We start from the raw sequence: 19,508 nt of genomic DNA on the forward strand, positions 1-19,508 counted from the left end.
AAAGCCATATGGTACTGGTAGTATCAAGTATACATGGAATGTGAATTCATGGCCTGTAGATTGAGAATTGCCCAGAATGGAGTTTTTATCAGTTTGTGTGAGGCAAGTATCCCCGTGGGTATCACTTGGTGATGTGATTATAGCCCTCAAGGGCATGTGCCACTTGGGACTCAGGTCGAGCGGGAGCTGATGTTCCATATGCAACTTATAAAGTGATACTTTGTCCTAAAACCTCTCTTTCCAATCCAAAGAATACGTTGACTTGAGGCACTTTCTTGAACCAGGTAAGAGAAAGCAAGTGTAAAGATGGCTTGAACTTACAGTATATGTCTCTTCTCTCAGTTAAGTATCTTTGCTTTAAAGGAAGCTGAATATAATTATTGATAATTAAAGAATTAATACTCTTTTTCAGACTTTTAAAAGATGTGATTCCTTGTGAACTCAATAGTCCTATGCCAGTAATGATTGCAGAAGAGCTTGAAAGTGTTTCCAATTACTAAGTCTGTGTACTTCTGAGAATAGGCTTAATTTGAAGTTAGTGTAGATTCACAAAAAGCAATTCGCTGACCTCTTCGCTGGTAATTTCAACCCTTAAATTAACCAAGGGTCGATTATAGATGAATGGATAAAGAAGATATACATATACAAAATGGAATATTACTCAGCCGCAGAAAAGAATGAGATCTTGCCATTTGTAATAACAAGGATGGACCTGGAAGGTATTATGCTAAGTGAAATAAATCAGAGAAAGATAAATACCATTTGATTTCACTTACATGTGGAATCTAAAAAACAAAACAAATGAATAAACAAATAAGCAGGCTCTTTTTTTTTAATTTTTAATTTTATTAGAGTGAAAGCAGAGGAGAGGGGCAAAGGGAGAGACAGAGAATCTTAAGAGGGTTCATGCTCAGCACAGAGCCCAATGAGGGGCTCAATCCCATGACCCTGGGATCACGACCTAGGCCAAAATCAGGAGTTGGACACTCAACTGACTGAGCCACTCAGGTACCCTAAACAAACAGACTCTTGAACACAGAGAACAAACTGATGGTTGTCAGAGGGGAGGTGTGAAGAATGGGGAATGAGCAAAATAGGTAAAGGGGATAAAGAGGTACAGACTTCCAGGTATAAAACAACTACGTCACTGAGACGAAAAGTACAGCATAGGGAATAGAGTCAGTACTACTTTAGTAAGGGTGTATGGTGACAGATGGTGACCATATTTATCCTGGTGAGCCCTGGGTAATGTACAGAATTGTTGAATCAAGATGCTGTACATCTGAAATCAATATAACATTGTACATTAACTATAGTTTAATGATTTCTTTTAAAAAGTGTGACTCTCTAAAAAAAAAAACAAGGAGGTACATTTTTTGTAAAACATACTTCCCATAGAGAGTTTCATGTCCATGTAGACAAAGGCCCAGATTTAACAGTATAGGGTCTCCAGATGTTGCACTGGGCATTTGCTCTTTGAAAGTGAGGATTGTGGGGGCGCCTGGGTGGCTTAGTCAGTTAAGTGTCTGACTTTGGCTCAGGTCATGATCTTGCGGTTTGTGAGTTTAAGCCCCCTTCGGGCTCTGTGCTGGCAGCTTGGAGCCTGGAGCCTACTTTGGATTCTGTGTCTCCCCCTCTCTGCTCCTCCCCCGCTCACACTCTGTCTCTGTCTCTGTCTCTCGAAAATAAATAAACGTGAAAAAAATGTTAGAAAGTGAGGAGTGTGAAGTCATTGTGGATGAAGGACAGACTGCATTCTCCAGATCACTTTTCTGAGGTTACTTTCTTGTCCACGTGTATAGCGGTATGGATGGAACGATAGTTAGGAGGGAACTGGGAAAGCTGGGCATAGGGTCTGCTGGCTGTAAAAGTAAGGAAGAGAGGACTAGTTAAATCCAGCTGTTAACGAAGGGAGGTGTGCAGCTCGTGGTGTGCAGGCCTGTGCTGTTCCTCGAGCTCTGAGCTGGGTTGGGCTATTGCTATTGGAACAGCTGTGCCGGGCCATCAACTTCCAGGGAGACAAGCAAGCTGCATGAGTCCTGGACGCTGTGTACAGACCCTCTGCCCATCCCTAACATATCTGTCTTTTGAGCAGATGAGGACATGAAAGTCCACGGATTTTTATACCCTATTCTTTATTTAACCCTCAGAACAGTAATAGAGATCAATGGGTTTAAACCTTAGAAAAAATTTCATAGTCCATGCTTCTTTTTCTTTTCTTTTCTTTTTTAAGTTTATTTATTTATTTTGAGAGAGAGAGAGAGAGAGAAAGAGAGTGCATGTAATAGGGACAAACCTGTTATAAGATGGCCAATGGGACTGATGGGGGATTCCAGTCCCTGCCCGAAGACTCCCTGTGTTTTTCTTCCCACCCCGCTTGCTGTGCTCAAACAGACTATAAACTGTCCCCTCTGCTTTTAAGCTCAGGACTCAGACCTCTGGAGAGAAATCTCCTCTGAGCGCCCCCGCCCCCCCCCCCCCCCCCCCACCGCAACCCCGTGTGAAATAAACCTCCTGCCTTCCAGTATCTCCGAGTGCCGCTGGTTCTTCTGCTGTGATCCTGACCAGTTTCTGTAACACACGGAGCAGGGCAGAGAGAAAGAAAGAGAGAATCCCAAGTATGCTCCACACTCAACACAGAGCCAGATGCAGGGCTCGATCTCACGAACCATGAGATCATGACCTGAACTGATATCAGGAGTCAGATGCCTAACTGACTGAACCACCCAGGCCCCCCTCATGGTCCATGCTTATTTTTGAAGTCATTTTGCCAGGCATCTGATATTCCTGCCGGCTAACCCCATTGGGAAACCTGCCAATTGCTCTGGAGGGACCCTGAAAGAGCTGTCCTCTGAGCTCTAAGGTGCCTGTTTACTGGCCTTCATGAGAGGTTCTCACGGACTGTGCTCAACACATCGAATACTGGCTGCTTGGAAGCTGGGAAGGCACCAGGAGGCAGGACCCCCTCTGAGGTAAGCACATGGCTCCTGGTGGTTTGGGGTTACAGTTGTCTGAGACTGACACTGGAAAATAAAACCTTTGTCTCTGATCCCACATGCAGTGAAAATATCTCCCAGAAGTCTTCAAAGAGGTAATTTTTCCCATGAAAACACACATTATCGTTACAAAATTGGTGAGGGAGCATGGGGGGGCTGAGGACAAAGTGCAAGCTAGCACGCCCCCCCCCCCCCAGGTGGGGTATGTGTGACATTCCTCAGGCACTCCTGGCTGCCTGAGGACAAAGGAAAAGAAAGAAAATAAATGGTTAACTGATAAGAGATCACAGTTATGCAGGACAGGAGTCTCCATCAGTTTGCAAGTATCTTAGTATATTAGAAGAAAAAGGCAATCTTATCAATAGCCTAATCTCCAAAAACCTATAGACTCCATTTCTTGTACTCCAACATCACCCTCCAAAGTGATGTGGGGAACAAAGGCAAGGAGGAAATGGCAGGTAAGATTACATTTCCTTATAACCTGCAGCCCGTTGAAAAATACTTGAGGCAAATGCAGAGTACAACATTTCTCCAGGAACCCCCTACCATCCTAATCTTAATGGTTTCCTGGAGGAAAAACAACCTTAGCTTGACAATAGCCAGGCCTCAGGTATCTTAGGAGTCCTCTTCAGCACATCCAAATCCCTCTGGAAGCCTCCTTTTTCCCTTACCTCCCCAACTCCATAGTATAAAAACAGTCACTCTTCACAACCCCAGGGCAGCTCTTCCTGCCCTTGGGTCCTGTCCCCATGCTTTAATAAAATCACCTTTTTGCACCAAAGATGTCTTCAAGAATTCTTTCTTGGCCATTGGCTCCAGATCCCACGGACCCCCGTCACCCAAAACCTCATCAAAATCATCTGGTAATTACAGAAATTTTGTGTTCTGTCGTTTCAAATCTTTTCTTTCTCTTCTTGTAGTACCTCCATAGCCTTGACAAAATTGACCATTACTTCCACAACAGCAAAGGCTGTTGACTTGTTCAAGCCACATGAAGGCATGTGGCTTCTATTAGTTTCTGCTAGTGCATGAATGCCGGTGCCCTGAAATGGCTTTTTAATAAAGGGAGTTTATACCCTGTTGCCTGCATTTTATATTCTAGAAAATTGCGTTTTACACTACTTTCTCCCTTAAATTCTAATGCCAGAGAATCTTAAGGTAATCTTAAGGTAAAAGGAAATCACCATAAAATATTCAAGATGACAAAGAGATTCATGCGCGTCATTTCTATGCAACTGTATGCTCTCTGAAATACCAACTCCTGCTAGGTCACAATTGCTCATGTGATACTTCTTATTGTGTCCCGTAGCCAACTGTATTTAGTTTTTATGCTTTTCCAAAAACAAATTCTTTGTTTTGTAAATAAACATGTAGCTAGGAAGCTATTGCAGAAGATGGCATCTCAAACAAAGTTATTTAAAAATATCTTGTCAGGAAGTTTTTGCCCTAGAAAATCTTAGGAGCCAATTGCAGACACAGAAAGGGTGGTTTCTCAAACTTCAGTTTGTTCTCTTTTGGTTTACATTTTGGAATTTACTCATACTGATGAAGTTTTGGGGTGATGGGGGTTCGTGGGGTCCGGAGCTCGATAACCAAACAAGAATTCTTGAAGATGTCTTTAACAGGACCCGTGGGCAGGAAGAGCTGCCCTGGGATTGTGAAGAATGGCTCCTTCTGTACTATGAAGCTGGGGGTGGGGGGAGTAAAGTCAAAAGGGAGGCTTCCAGAGGGACTTTGATATGCTAAAGAGGACTCCTAAGTCACCTGAGGCCTGGCTATTGTCAAACTAAGGTTGTTTTCCTTCTAGTAAGCCATTAAGGTTAGGATGGTAGGGGGTTCCTGGAGAACTGTTTAACTCTGCCAGCCTCAAATATTTGTCAGTCTTACCTGTCATTTCCTCCTTGCCTTTGTTCCCCACATCACTTTGGAGGGTGATGTTGGGGTCCAGGAAATGGAGTCCACAGGTTTCTGGAGATTAGGCTATTGATAAGATTGTCTTTTTCTTGTAATATACTAAGATATTTGCAAACTGATGGAGACTCCTGTCCTGCATAACTGTGATCTCTTATCAGTTAACCATTTATTTTCTTTCCTTTCCTTTGTCCTCAGGCAGCCAGGAGTGTCTGAGGAATGTCACACTTGTCCCAACTGGGGGGAGAGAGGGTGTGCTAGCTTGCACTTTGTCCTCAGTCCGCCCCATGATCTCTCATCAATACCACCTAAATATAACGAGGCTGAATCAATCTGGCAGTACAGAAGATGTGCCTCACTAAGTGAGTTCTCTAAGTGCCTCACTAAGGCAGTTCTATTATCAAACTGAAAGCTCACAAACACCAAGCTCTCAGATACTCACTCAGATTTATCCAACTAGAGTTTAGATGCAAAATATTAAAATAAATAAAAATTCACACTTTCAAAGAACCTACCAAATGAGCGCAGGAAACATTTGAAAGTTGACTAACAGGATGAAAGCTTCCTAGATAAATGACCTTGTGTTTTGATAAGTCCGAAGCATCATTTAAATAAAGAAGCTATCATTTGGGGGGTTGCTCATAGAATGCCGGCTTCTGCGTGGATGACAGAGACAAAAGTTGGATGCATTGCAGAGGATTACATTTCCATTATCAAAAGATGCTGTTCTGGTTATCAATATATTGCCTCTCTGATTGAAATTCATCTTTCTTGGACTTGCTTTGTGATATGAAAACTGTACATAGAGATCTCTTTTGCCAGCTGGCAATGTTAGGGTTTGTGAATACCAAGTGGAAGGTGTGGTTCTGCCATCTGCCAGTGGGTGGACATGGGGTGGTGTGGCAGGACTCACCTTAGGGTGCTGCATTCCATCAGCCCCACCTTCCAACAAGGTCTTCCCAGCCCTGGCGCATTGTGGCAGCCACACCCTCTCCCAAGAGACCCGAGTCCGGGCTTGGGGTAGATGTGCTCATCTAAATTGAGAGCTTCTTTGTTTTTCATTCTTTAGGCCTTCTACATTTCCTGCTTCTCTACCAATTTATTAGTCCCTAACTACTGCACATTTTAGTTGTTAACCACCTATTACTAGGTAAATATATACATTATTTAAAAACTTCCATTTTCAGATTAAACAGCCTTCCCAGAATAGTGGAGTAAGGACTGGAAAATCTATTCTTCCATAAAAGCAATGAGAAGACTGGCAAAATTGTCAAAATAAACTTTTTCAATAATCTAGAATTTAACCAAAGTCTTGCAACATCCCAAGGAATTTTTATTCAAGAAAAATGGCTGAATCTTGGTAAGATTTTTGTGGCATTTTAACTTTTCCTATGCCAACCCTTCTCCACTACTTCTGCAGTGGCACGGAAAACCAACAACGCCACAGTCATGGTGGCTGTGACAAGTAGCCATTGGATGGAATAGGATGGGTTTGAAGCTGCCCAAAGTCCCATGCCCAGATAATTGCCACTATTTGACATGTCTGGCAGTTCTCTGGAAACCTCCACTCAAGGGCTTGTCTTTATTTGACCTGACTCAGAGCTTACTCAGTATAAACAATCTTTTCCCTGGGTCATTTATGGAAAAAAAAAATCAGTGGCAATTACTTAACACACTAGCTGCCTGAGGCAGCAATTACTTCTGGGTCAAACAAGAAGCTGACTGGAATAACAAAAGGGAAATCTGAGGGATAACACATTCCTAGGGCTTTGAAAAACTCCAAAATATTCCTGAGAATATAAAAAGCCATGCACATGTTGCCCAGGAAAGACCTGAGAGAACCCAAATCTCTCACTTTGTGTCTGCCTTGAAGATCTCCACAAGCAGGGTATAAATGGATGATGCAGAGTTGTAAAGTACCTGCCAGAGCATTAAAGAAACACCAACTCACACACAAAGCCCCACAGCAAAGGCTAGGAGAGTTACTGGTTCAAGACATTTTAGGGAAATGTCTGTCCAATCCTTAGCTGGCCACTAAGCTAATGGAGCAGAGACTTCAGTGACCACATGTAATAGAAAATATAGGCTTTACAGAATTAATTCAGGAAAGTCACAAAACAAACAGCAATGTAATGATAACAAAGAGACAGAACAACTACTTTGGAGAAGGGCAATGGTCTGATTCCTAGCGCTGCCACATTATATTATTTAAAATGCCCAGTTTTCAATAAAAATTATGAGACATCCAAAACAGGAAAACTTGGCTTGTAACAGAGAAAAAGTAGTCAAGAGAAACTTTTTGTAAAAAATCAGAGACATTGGACTTTATAGGCATAGGCGTTAAATCAGGTATTATAAATATGTCCTAGGTACTAATGTTAGATCTGGTTTGATGTCTAAAGAACTAAAGGAAAGTAAAAGAATGACATTTCACCAAAAGATAATGTTGATAAGCAGATTAAAGTATAATGTAGTATCAAAGAGAACTTCTGAAATTGAAAAATGGAATGACTAAAATGAGAAAAATTCAGTATCATAGCTAATAGCAGATTGAGCTGTCAGAAGGAAGAAACAGTAAACTCAATTGACGATAAATCAATTGAGATTTTCCAGTCTGAGAAACAAAGAAAAAGAAATACAGAAAAATGGAGTCTCAGATCTGTGAACCCCATCATATGCACCAACATACACATAATGGGAGTCCCAAAGGAGAGGAGAGAAAGAATATTCTTTACCAAATTTGATGAGAAACATAAATGTTTCACTTATAAATATGATTTTTAAAGTAATCTTGGACAACACTTATGAGTTAGGCAGCTGTTTATTCCCTTAAAAATGTTGCCCTTTTCTTAGCTGCCAGTAAATGTGTATGTGAGAAGGGGATGGAACTTGGGGGTGGTAGTGGAAGGGGGAGGGGAGGGGATCGAAGGAGCAGATGTGAATCATAACAATTCTGAAAGCAAGGGAAAGAGGGAGACAGAGGCTCTTTCTCCCAAATAAATACAATGCACTCTAAAATTTGTCTGCCCCCAAATAAATATAACACACTCTAAAATTATCTTTTTAAGTGATTGTGTCTCCCACTAAATTGTAAATTCCATTTCTTTTGGTCAGTATTGTATTCTCACAGCTTGGCACAGTTCCTGGGATACAATAACTTCTCAACAAACATGTTTTAAAGAGCGTTTGGACATACATAAGGGCTGCCCAAGCCACAATGCCCAGATGGAAGAGTTTGCTATGACAGAAAAAATGAAGCAGGAAGAGGTCCTTCACAGTTTCTCATGTTCCCTTTCGATCGAGTCTTTCCTAAACAGGTGCAAGACTGGGGCAAATAACATCATGGAAGTCCAATTAAAATAAAAAAGGGGAACCCTCTTGCATTATTGGTGGGCATGCAAACTGGTGCAGACACTCTGGAAAACAGTATGGAGGTTCCTCAAAAAGTTACAAAGAGAACTATCCTATGATCAAGCAATCACATTACTGGGTATTTACCTCCAAAATACAAAAACACTCAATCAAAGGGATACAGGCGCCTCTGTTTTGATAGCAGCAGCATTATTTACAATAGCCAAATTATGGAAATAGCCCAAGTGTCCATCCACTGATGAATGGATAAAGAAGATGTGGTATGTACAATAGAATATTACTTGTCGATCAGAAAGAATGAAATCTTGCCATGTGCAACCATGCAGATGGACCTAGAGAGTATTATGCTAAGTGAAATAAGTCAGTCAGAGAAAGACAAATACCATATGATTTCACTCATATGTGGAATTTAATAAATAAAACAAATAGGCAAAGGGGGAAAAAAGAGAGAGGGGGACAAACCAGAAACAGACTCTTAACTATAGAGAAGAGACTGATGGGTTACTAGAGGGGAGGTAGGGGGGGGGTATGGGTTCAATAGGTGATGGGGATTAAGGATGCACCTGTGATGAGCACCAGGTGATGTATGGGATTGTTGAATCACTATATTGTACACCTGAAACTAATGCAACACTTTATGTTGCTATACTGGAATTTAAATAAAAACTAACAAATAAAATAAGCAACTGAATAAGCTTGGTCTGAGGGGATGGGCTAGGAGGTCTGGAAAGGTGCTGTTGGAAGGCAAATGTACAAAGGCCACAGCCTTGGGAAATGAGTGTGGCACCTTCTCTCTCCAGGCCGATGGACTCTTTGAATCACTTCCAGAAGTGTTCCTTACCACATCTTATGACCCTCAGTCCTTCACCTCTGAGGTCACCCCAAGCCACCCAGATTACAGATCAACATGGTGTAATCACACCCACAATCCAAGTCAGAAGGATTGGAAGGAGCTCTTGGTTTAATGCAGGGAACTCAGAAAGCTTTTTCAGTTCAACCAAAACCTTAAAATATTTACTTGACTGCTGCTCTGTCTTAGTTAATAAAGTATAATATATCTAAATTTTCGTTTGCTTTTTGAGCAAAAAGTTGTTTTATTCACTGAAGAGAATGCTTACAATGCTTTTAGCATAAGAACATTTGTACAAAGCACATACTTCCACTCAGTGTTTCTCAACTTCTAAAACTGTGACCCACTTTGTGAAACGCCACTATTTATGAGCTCTCTTAATATTCTAAATTTCCAAATAAATAGCACAACTGAAACCAAGTCAAAGCAGGAGTCAAAGCACCCTATTTCCTCCCCAAACATTCTCTCTTACTCATTTGGGAAGTGTCTACAGTATACAATTTGACCTGCATACTAAACCTGTAAAGTAAGTTGAAGATACGTTAGCATTTCCATGTTTCAGAGAAAGAGCAGGAAGAAAGAACTTGAACTGACCAAAGACCCACCACCAAGGTGCTACCTGGGAGGACCTAAGTTTATAAATTCCTGGTCCAGACTATTGTGGTTTCTTAATTTTTTTTTTACATTTATTTATTTTTGAGAGAGTGAGACAGAGCACAAGTGGGGGAAGAGACACAGGATCCAAAGCAGGCTCCAGGCTCCGAACAAGAGTTCAGCACAGAACCTGATGCGGGTTTTGAACCGATGAACCGTAAGATCATGACGTGAACTGAAGTTGGTCACTTAACCGACTGAGCCACCCAGGCATCCCAAGACTGCTATGGTTTCTAACTGAAGTTTAATGTCAAGGGATTGAATGATTCCTTCCTACTGAAATGATGAGGTCAATACTGAGACATCTTCTGGAAACATCTCTTTACTTTTAAAATAAAAAATTCCTACATTGTCTTTTTTCTTATATTCTTTATTTCTCACAAACTATTCAGGTTAATGAAAGAACATGAGAATTTACATTTTCTATTGTGCGTAATTAAAAAACACTCTTTTCAAAAGAAAAGAATTAATCCTTTGTGTTCATAGCCAACAGTTAAATCTACGAATACAAGAATAAGTTACCTTAAAGAAATGTTTTTTCCTTTCCCAAAACAATGTTTAAGAATATAGAGAAAAATTTATAAACAAAATTGTTTAAGTAGCTCAAGCAGCTGAGACTCATGACGATGACCACATACATGGAAAGCAGTCCAAGATCCCTTAAGAGGTATTGTTTAGGAGTCGAATCCTTGTCCTTATTCCTGAGAAGCAGAAAGGACGGTGAACCCCCAAATTAGAAGGTATCTCGAAAGAATCTACAGCCTCCTGCTAAATAGCAGAGCCATGTTCTCTGACCTCTTGTGGGGATTATGTTCTGTTTCTACTTGGTGTGAATGGACTCTCCTGGGGTTGCTGGAGACACCAGTTCTCACATCACACAACATCCTGTGTGAACATTCTAGAGCCACAGGTGACAAAATGTGAATATATTTGCTGAGGGGAGGGAAAAGGAAGAGATGGGTAGAAAATGAGGATGGAAATATGTTGATTATTGAAAAAATCATGGAGTTAAAAGTGGAAGAAAATTTTCCAACATCAACCAGGAAAAGTGTCAGAGGAGAGGAAACTTTTTCTCTTTCAGCTTTTCTGCCACTGTGTCTAACTGCATAGTCTTCCAAAGAGATCATAGAAGACCCCAGTTCATAGAGACATTAGCATTCCCATGACTTTTCCTTGTTTGCATGAAGGGAGAGTAATGAATACTGTTGAGTAATAATACAAAAGTGCTGGGTAATATTTTTGGGGCACTTACTATTTGATACATACTATACCAGACACTTTTCCTGCATCACCGATCTCATTTAATTCCTGTAATAATTACAAGACGTAGGCACCATTATCCCTACTTTACAGACAGATAATAAGAAGCATGTCTGGAATTCAGACCCTGGCTTGTCTGACTCCAAAGCTCATTGTTTTCTCTTCACATGTATGCTTCTCTGACTGTTGTGTGGTGGCCAGGAGCAAGCAGTGATGCATAGGGCTTAGGCAACGAGAACATGCTCCTGAAGGATTTAGTTGAAAAGTTTTGAAGTTTTGAACATTTAAAAAGTTTTGTCAAACAAATTCACAAAAAGTCTCACCTTTATACATTGCTCAGTCACATTTTATCTGGTATGACCTGGATAATTGAAAATTTTATGTGCAGTGATTATAGAATTGACTAATTTATGATTTTAGTAAATTCAGTGATAGCTGTGCTAAGAACATGCTTCTGGGGTGAGAATGGCTAGTTGCAGGGCTAGTCCACTGAAATAAATGAGCATAAACTAAAATCTTTGGCAAGCTTGGCCAGAATCAAGTGCCTGGATTTTTGAGGCATTCAGTTTGTCCTCTTGCAGAGGAATGTGATTCTATTCTTTTATTCCACATTGGCTTCCCACTAGAACATAACCTCCCTGCAAACATGGATTTTGCCTGCTCTGTTTCACTAGTCTATCCTCAGAATCATTTCCCAGCATGTAATACACAACACAGATGTTCAATGGAGTAAACGAATTGACAATACACAAAATGTTAACAGTTCAACTTTCTGCCACAACTGTATTCCACCAAATGCTTTGTCTATAAACAAAAGATTAGGCCTAGAGTCACTTTTCTTTGCAAGGAGTTTCCTGATAACAAAAGACTAAAAGTGTTGAAGTGGGAACTTTACCATCCATCTCTATTTACCTTTTATAGTTGAACTTTCAAATTGGCTAAATAGATCAATGTTTGAAGGTAGGAAATTTGAATGTGAGCTTGAAGTTGATGAAAATATACAACATAATGAGATAAGTTCAGAGGAACCCAAGAACACAGGGAAAGAAGTTATAAATATAGATGTAGATAGACAGAACATTATCCCTTAGACTCCCCACAATGAATCTGATAGCCCTCAACACCCCAATTACAACTAGTTAATAAGGTAATGAACAACAATAGTAAATCTAAAACTTGTGTGACATATTGGCACAGGAAGTTGAGAACATTACCATTTTTAAACATAAGCTATTTGACCAGGGTACTTAAGACCATTTAATTGTGAAAGGATACTTTTTTCAATAAACAGCTTTGGGAAGACTTAATATTCACATGAAAAAAAAAAAAAAGAAAGAAAGAAAAAAAGAGAAAAGAAGTTGAATCCCTACCTCACACAATATAAAAAATTAACTCAGGATGGATGAAAGACTTAAACACAAAAGCTAAAACTATAAAAATCTTAGAAGAAAACATGAGGGGAAAGATTCATGGCATTGGATTTAACAATGATTTCTTCAATACTAAAGGCACAAGAAACAAAAGAAAAAAATAGACAAATTGGACTTCATCAAAATTAAAACTTTTGTACATCAAAGAACATCAACAGATTAAAAGGACAGCCCATAAAAATAGGAGAAAATATTCACAAAACAATTTTCTAAAAAAGGATTGCTATCCAGAGTACATAAAGAACTCTTATAACCCAACAACAACAAACAAACAAAAAGCTTAAAAAATAGGCAAAAGAGCCAGTACCAGATTGTTTTGATGATTACAGCTTTATAATACAGCTTGGAGTCTGGAATTGTGATGCCTCCAGCTTTTTCTTTTTCAGGATTGCTTTGACTATTTAGGGTCTTTTCTGGTTCCATACAAATTTTAGGATTGTTTGTTCTAGCTCTGTGAAGAATGCTGGTGTTAATTTGATAGGGATTACATTGAATATATAGATTGCTTTGGGTAGTATTAACATTTTAATGGCATTCCATGAGCATGGAATATTTTTCCATTTTTTTGTGTGTTTTCTTCCATTTTTTTTTTCATAAGCTGTCTATAGTTTTCAGCATACAAATCTTTTACCTCTTTGGTTAAGTTTATTCCTAGGTATTTTATGGTTCTCTGTGCAATTGTAAACAGGATCCATTTCTTGATTTCTCTTTCTGCTGCTTCATTATTAGTGTATAGAATTGCAACCAATTTCTGTGCATTGATTTTGTATTCTGCAACTTGGCTGAACTCATTTATCAGTTCTAGCTGCAGTTTTTTGTGGGGTCTTTTCGGTTTTCCACATAGAGTATCATGTCATCTGTAAAGAGTGAAAGTTTGGCTTCTTCCTTGCCAATTTGGATGCCTTTTATTTCATTTTGTTGTCTGATTGCTGAGGCTAGGGCTTCCAACACTATGGTGAACAATGGTGGTGAGAGTGGACATCACTGTTGTGTTCCTGACCTTAGAGGGGAAAAGCTCTCAGTTTTTCCCCATTGAGGATGATATTAGCTGTGGGTCTTTCATATATGGTCTTTATGATGTTGAGGTATGTTCCTTCTATCCCTACTTTCTTGAGAGTTTTTATCAAGAAAGGATACTGTATTTTGTCAAATGCTTTTTCTGCATCTATTAACAGGATCATGTGGTTCTTACCCTTTCTTTTAGTAATGTTATCTATCACGTTGCTTGATTTGAGGATGTTGAACCACCCCTGCAGCCCAGGAGTAAATCCCACTTGATTGTGGTGAATCATTCTTTCAGTGTATTATTGGATTCAGTTTGCTAGTATCTTGTTGAAAATTTTTGATTCCATGTTTATCTGGGAGATTGGTCTGTAATTCTCCTTTTTAGTGGGGTTTTGGTCTGGTTTTAGAATCAAGGAAATTCTGGCCACATAGAATGAATTTGGAAGGTTTCCTTCCATTTATATTTTTTGGAACAGCTTCTAAAGAATAGGTATTAACTCTTCTTTAAATGTTTGGCACAATTTCCCTGGGAAACCTCTGGCCCTGGACTCTTGTTTCTTGGGAGATTTTTGATTACTGAATCAATGTCTTTACTTGTTATGTATCTGGTGAAATTTTCTACTTCTTCAGTTTTGGTAGTTTATATGTTTCTAGAAATTTGTGTATTTCTTCCAGATTGCCCAATTTGTTGGCATATAAATGGAACCACAAATGTATGGACAATTAATCTTCAGCAAAGCAGGAAAGAATATCCAATGGAAAAAAGGCTTTTCAACAAATGGAGCCTGGAAAACTGGATAGCGACATGCCAAAGAATGAACATGGACCACTTTCTTACACCACACACAAAAATAAACTCAAAACGGAGGAGACCTAAATGTAAGATAGGAAACAATCAAAATCCTTGAGGAGAAAACAGGCAGCAATCTCTTTGACTCGGTTGCAGCAATATCTTACTAGACATGTCTCTGGAGACAAGAAAAACAAAAGAAAAAATGAACTATTGGGACCTCATGAAGATAAAAAGCTTCTGCACAGCAAAGGAAATAATCCACAAAACTAAAAGGCAACCAATGGGATGGGAGAAGATATTTGCAAATGGGATATCAAATAAAGGTTAGTATCCAAAATCTATAAAGAGCTTATCAAACTCACCCCAAAACAAATAATCCAGTGAAGAAATGGGCAAAAGGCATGAACAGATCCTTTTCCAAAGAAGACATCCAGATGGCTAACAGGCACATAAAAGATGCTCAACATCAATCATCATCAGGGAAATACAAATCAAAACCACAATGAGATATGGCCTCACACCTGTCAGAATGGCTAACATTAACAACTCAGGCAACAACAGATGTTAGCAAGGATGCAGAGAAAGGGGAACACTATTGTGCTGCTGGTGGTAATGCAAACTGATAAACTTTTTTGGAAAACAGTGTGGAGGTTCATCAAAAAATTAAAAATAGAGCTACCCTATAATCCAGCATTTGTACTACTATGTATTTGTCCAAAGGATATAAAAATGCTGGTTTGAAAGGGCACATGCACCCCAATGTTTATAGCAGCACTATCGACAATAGCCAAAGTATGGAAAGAGCCCAAATGTCCATTGACTGATGAATGGTTAAAGAAGATGGTTAAAGAAGATGTATAAGTCAGTCAGAGAAAGATAAATATCATGATTTCACTCATATGTGGAATTTAAGAAACAAAACAGATGAGCATAGGGGAAGGGAAGGCAAAATAAGATAAAAACAGAGAGGGAGGCAAACCATAAGAGACTCCTAAATATAGAGAACAAACTGAGGGTTTCTGGTGGGGAGGTGGGTGGGGGGATGGGTTAAATGGGTGATGGGCATTGAGGAAGGCATTTGTTGAGATGAGCACTGGGTGTTGTTATATGTAAGTGATCAATCACTAAATTCTACCCCTGAAGTCAATACTATACTATATGTTAACTAACTCTGATTTAAATAAAATAAAAAACAGAAATAGGCATAGAATTCGAATAAAAATTTCTCCAGAGAAAATAGACAAATGGCCAAGAAACACAAGAGGAAGATGCTCGATATCACTAGTTCCTGGAGAAATGAAAATCAAAACCACAAGAGATACTTCCTTAAAACCCAGAAAATACAAGTGTTGGCAAGGATATGGGGAAATTCAAACTCTAGAGGGATGTGAAATGGTGTAGGTGCTGTGAGAAGTGGTATGGCAATTCCTCAAAACATTAAATATAGAATTACCGTATGACTCAGCAATTCCACTTCCGGTTGCATAGCTTAAAGAAGTGGAAGCCTGGACTTGAGCAGATATTTGCACACACCTGTTTGTAGCAGCACTATTCACAATAGCCAAAAGGTGGAAGCAACTCATGTGTTCATCAATGGATGAAAGAATAAACATGTAAGATATGCATATGATGGAATATTTTCAGGCTTTAAAAGGAAAGATAATCTGTCACATTGATTGTCGCCTCGAAGACATTATGCTAAATGAAATGAGGCAGTCAGAAAAGAATAATTATTGTGTGATCCATCTTACATGTTCCTAGAGGCCTCAAATTCATAAAGACAAAAATGATGGTTTATAAGAGCTGGGGAAGGAAATGCGAGTTTTATAATGGGGACAGATTCTCAGCTGGGGAAAATGAAAAGCATTTGGGAGATGGACAGTAGTGATGGTTGTACAAAAATGTGAATATATTTAATACAACAGAACATCTACATATGAAAATGGTTAAGATGGTTGGCACAAAAATGGACACATAGATCAATGGAAAAGAATAGAGAACCCAGAAATGGACCCACAAACCTATGGCCAACTAATCTTTTTTTTTTATATGAAATTTATTGTCAAATTGGTTTCCATACAACACCCAGTGCTCATCCCAAAAGGTGCCCTCCTCAATACCCATCACCCACCCTCCCCTCCCTCCCACCCCCCATCAACCCTCAGTTTGTTCTCAGTTTTTAAGAGTCTTTTATGCTTTGGCTCTCTTCCTTTCTAACCTCTTTTTATTTTTTTTCTTCCCCTCCCCCCATGGACTTCTGTTAAGTTTCTTAGGATCCACATAAGAGTGAAAACATATGTTATCTGTCTTTCTCTGTGTGGCTTATTTCACTTAGCATAACACTCTCCGGTTCCATCCACATTGCTACAAAGGGCCATATTTCATTCTTTCTCATTGCCATGTAGTACTCCATTGTGTATATAAACCACAATTTCTTTATCCATTCATCAGCTGATGGACATTTAGGCTCTTTCCATAATTTGGCTATTGTTGAGAGTGCTGCTATAAACATTGGGGTACAAGTGCCCCTATGCATCAGTACTCCCGTATCCCTTGGGTAAATTCCTAGCAGTCCTACTGCTGGGTCATAGGGTAGGTCTATTTTTAATTTTTCGAGGAACCTCCACACTGTTTTCCAGAGCGGCTGCACCAGTTTGCATTCCCACCAACAGTGCAAGAGGGTTCCCGTTTCTCCACATCCTCTCCAGCATCTATAGTCTCCTGATTTGGTCATTTTGGCCAAACTGACTGGTGTGAGGTGATATCTGAGTGTGGTTTTGATTTGTATTTCCCTGATGAGGAGCGACATTGAGCATCTTTTCATGTACCTGTTGGCCATCTGGATGTCTTCTTTAGAGAAGTATCTATTCGTGTTTTCTGCCCATTTCTTCACTGGATTATTTGTTTTTTTGGGTGGGGAGTTTGGTGAGCTCTTTATAGATTTTGGACACTAGCCCTTTGTCCGATATGTCATTTGCAAATATCTTTTCCCATTCCGTTGGTTGCCTTTTAGTTTTGTTGGTTGTTTCCTTTGCTGTGCAGAAGTTTTTATCTTCATGAGGTCCCAATAGTTCATTTTTGCTTTTAATTCCCTTGCCTTTGGGGATGTGTCAAGTAAGAAATTGCTGCGGCTGAGGTCAGAGAGGTCTTTTCCTGCTTTCTCCTCTAGTGTTTTGATGGTTTCCTGTCTCACATTCAGGTCCTTCATCCATGTTGAGTTAATTTTTGTGAATGGTGTAAGAAAGTGGTCTAGTTTCATTCTTCTGCATGTTGCTGTCCAGTTCTCCCAGCACCATTTGTTAAAGAGACTGTCTTTTTTTCCATTGGATATTCTTTCCTGCTTTGTCAAAGATTAGTTGGCCATACGTTTGTGGGTCTAGTTCTGGGGCTTCTCTTCTATTCCATTGGTCTATGTGTCTGTTTTTGTGCCAATACCATGCTGTCTTGATGATTACAGCTTTGTAGTAGAGGCTAAAGTCTGGGATTGTGATGCCTCCCGCTTTGGTCTTCTTTAATATTACTTTGGTTATTCGGGGTCTTTTGTGGGTCCATACAAATTTTAGGATTGCTTGTTCTAGCTTCGAGAAGAATGGTGGTGCAATTTTGGTTGGGATTGCATTGAATATATAGATAGCTTTAGGTAGTATTGACATTTTAACAATATTTATTCTTCCAACCCATGAGCACGGAATGTGTTTCCATTTCTTTATATCTTCTTCAATTTCCTTCATAAGCTTTCTATAGTGTTCAGCATACAGATCTTGTACATCTTTGGTTAGATTTATTCCTAGGTATTTTATGCTTCTTGGTGCAATTGTGAATGGGATCAGTTTCTGTATTTGTCTTTCTGTTGCTTCATTATTAGTGTATAAGAATGCAACTGATTTCTGTACATTGATTTTGTATCCTGAAACTTTGCTGAATTCATGTATCAGTTCTATCAGACTTTTGGTGGAGTCTATCGGATTTTCCATGTATAATATCATGTCATCTGCAAAAAGTGAAAGCTTGACTTCATCTTTGCCAATTTTGATGCCTTTGATTTCCTTTTGTTGTCTGATTGCTGATGGTAGCACTTCCAACACTGTGTTAAACAACAGCAGTGAGAGTGGACATCCCTGTCGTGTTCCTGATCTCAGGGGGAAAGCTCTGTTTTTCCCCATTGAGGATGATATTAGCTGTGGACTTTTCATAAATGGCTTTTATGATGTTTAAGTATTTTCCTTCTACCCTGACTTTCTCGAGGGTTTTTATTAAGAAAGGATGCTGAATTTTGTCAAATGCTTTTTCTGCATCGATTGACAGGATCATATGGTTCTTATCTTTTCTTTTATTAATGTGATGTATCACGTTGATTGATTTGCAAATGTTGAACCAGCCCTGCATCCCAGGAATGAATCCCACTTGGTCATGGTGAATAATTCTTTTTATAAGCTGTTGAATTCGATTTGCTAGTATCTTATTGAGAATTTTTGCATCCGTATTCATCAGGGATATTGGCCTGTAGTTCTCTTTTTTTACTGGGTCTCTGTCTGGTTTAGGAATCAAAGTAATACTGGCTTCATAGAATGAGTCTGGAAGTTTTCCTTCCCTTTCTATTTTTTGGAATAGCTTGAGAAGGATAGGTATTATCTCTGCTTTAAATGTCTGGTAGAATTCCCCAGGGAAACCATCTGGTCCTGGACTCTTATTTGTTGGGAGATTTTTGATAACTGATTCAATTTCTTCGCTGGTTATGGGTGTGTTCAAGCTTTCTATTTCCTCCTGTCTGGGTTTTGGAAGTGTGTGGGTGTTTAGGAATTTGTCCATTTCTTCCAGGTTGTCCAGTTTGTTGACTTATAATTTTTCATAGTATTCCCTGATAATTTCTTGTATTTCTGAGGGATTGGTTGTAATAATTCCATTTTCATTCATGATTTTTATCTATTTGGGTCATCTCCCTTTTCTTTTTGAGAAGCATGGCTAGAGGTTTATCAGTTTTGTTTATTTTTTCAAAAAACCAACTCTTGGTTTCATTGATCTGCTCTACAGTTTTTTTAGATTCTATATTGTTTATTTCTGTTCTGATCTTTATTATTTCTCTTCTTCTGCTGGGTTTGGGGTGTCTTTGCTGCTCTGCTTCTATTTCCTTTAGGTGTGCTGTTAGATTTTGTATTTGGGAATTTTCTTGTTTCTTGAGATAGGCCTGGATTGCAATGTATTTTCCTCTCAGGACTGCCTTTGCTGCATCCCAAAGC

This window comes from Lynx canadensis, chromosome A2 (genome assembly GCF_007474595.2).
Source record: "Lynx canadensis isolate LIC74 chromosome A2, mLynCan4.pri.v2, whole genome shotgun sequence".
In the NCBI taxonomy this organism is placed as follows: domain Eukaryota; kingdom Metazoa; phylum Chordata; class Mammalia; order Carnivora; family Felidae; genus Lynx; species Lynx canadensis.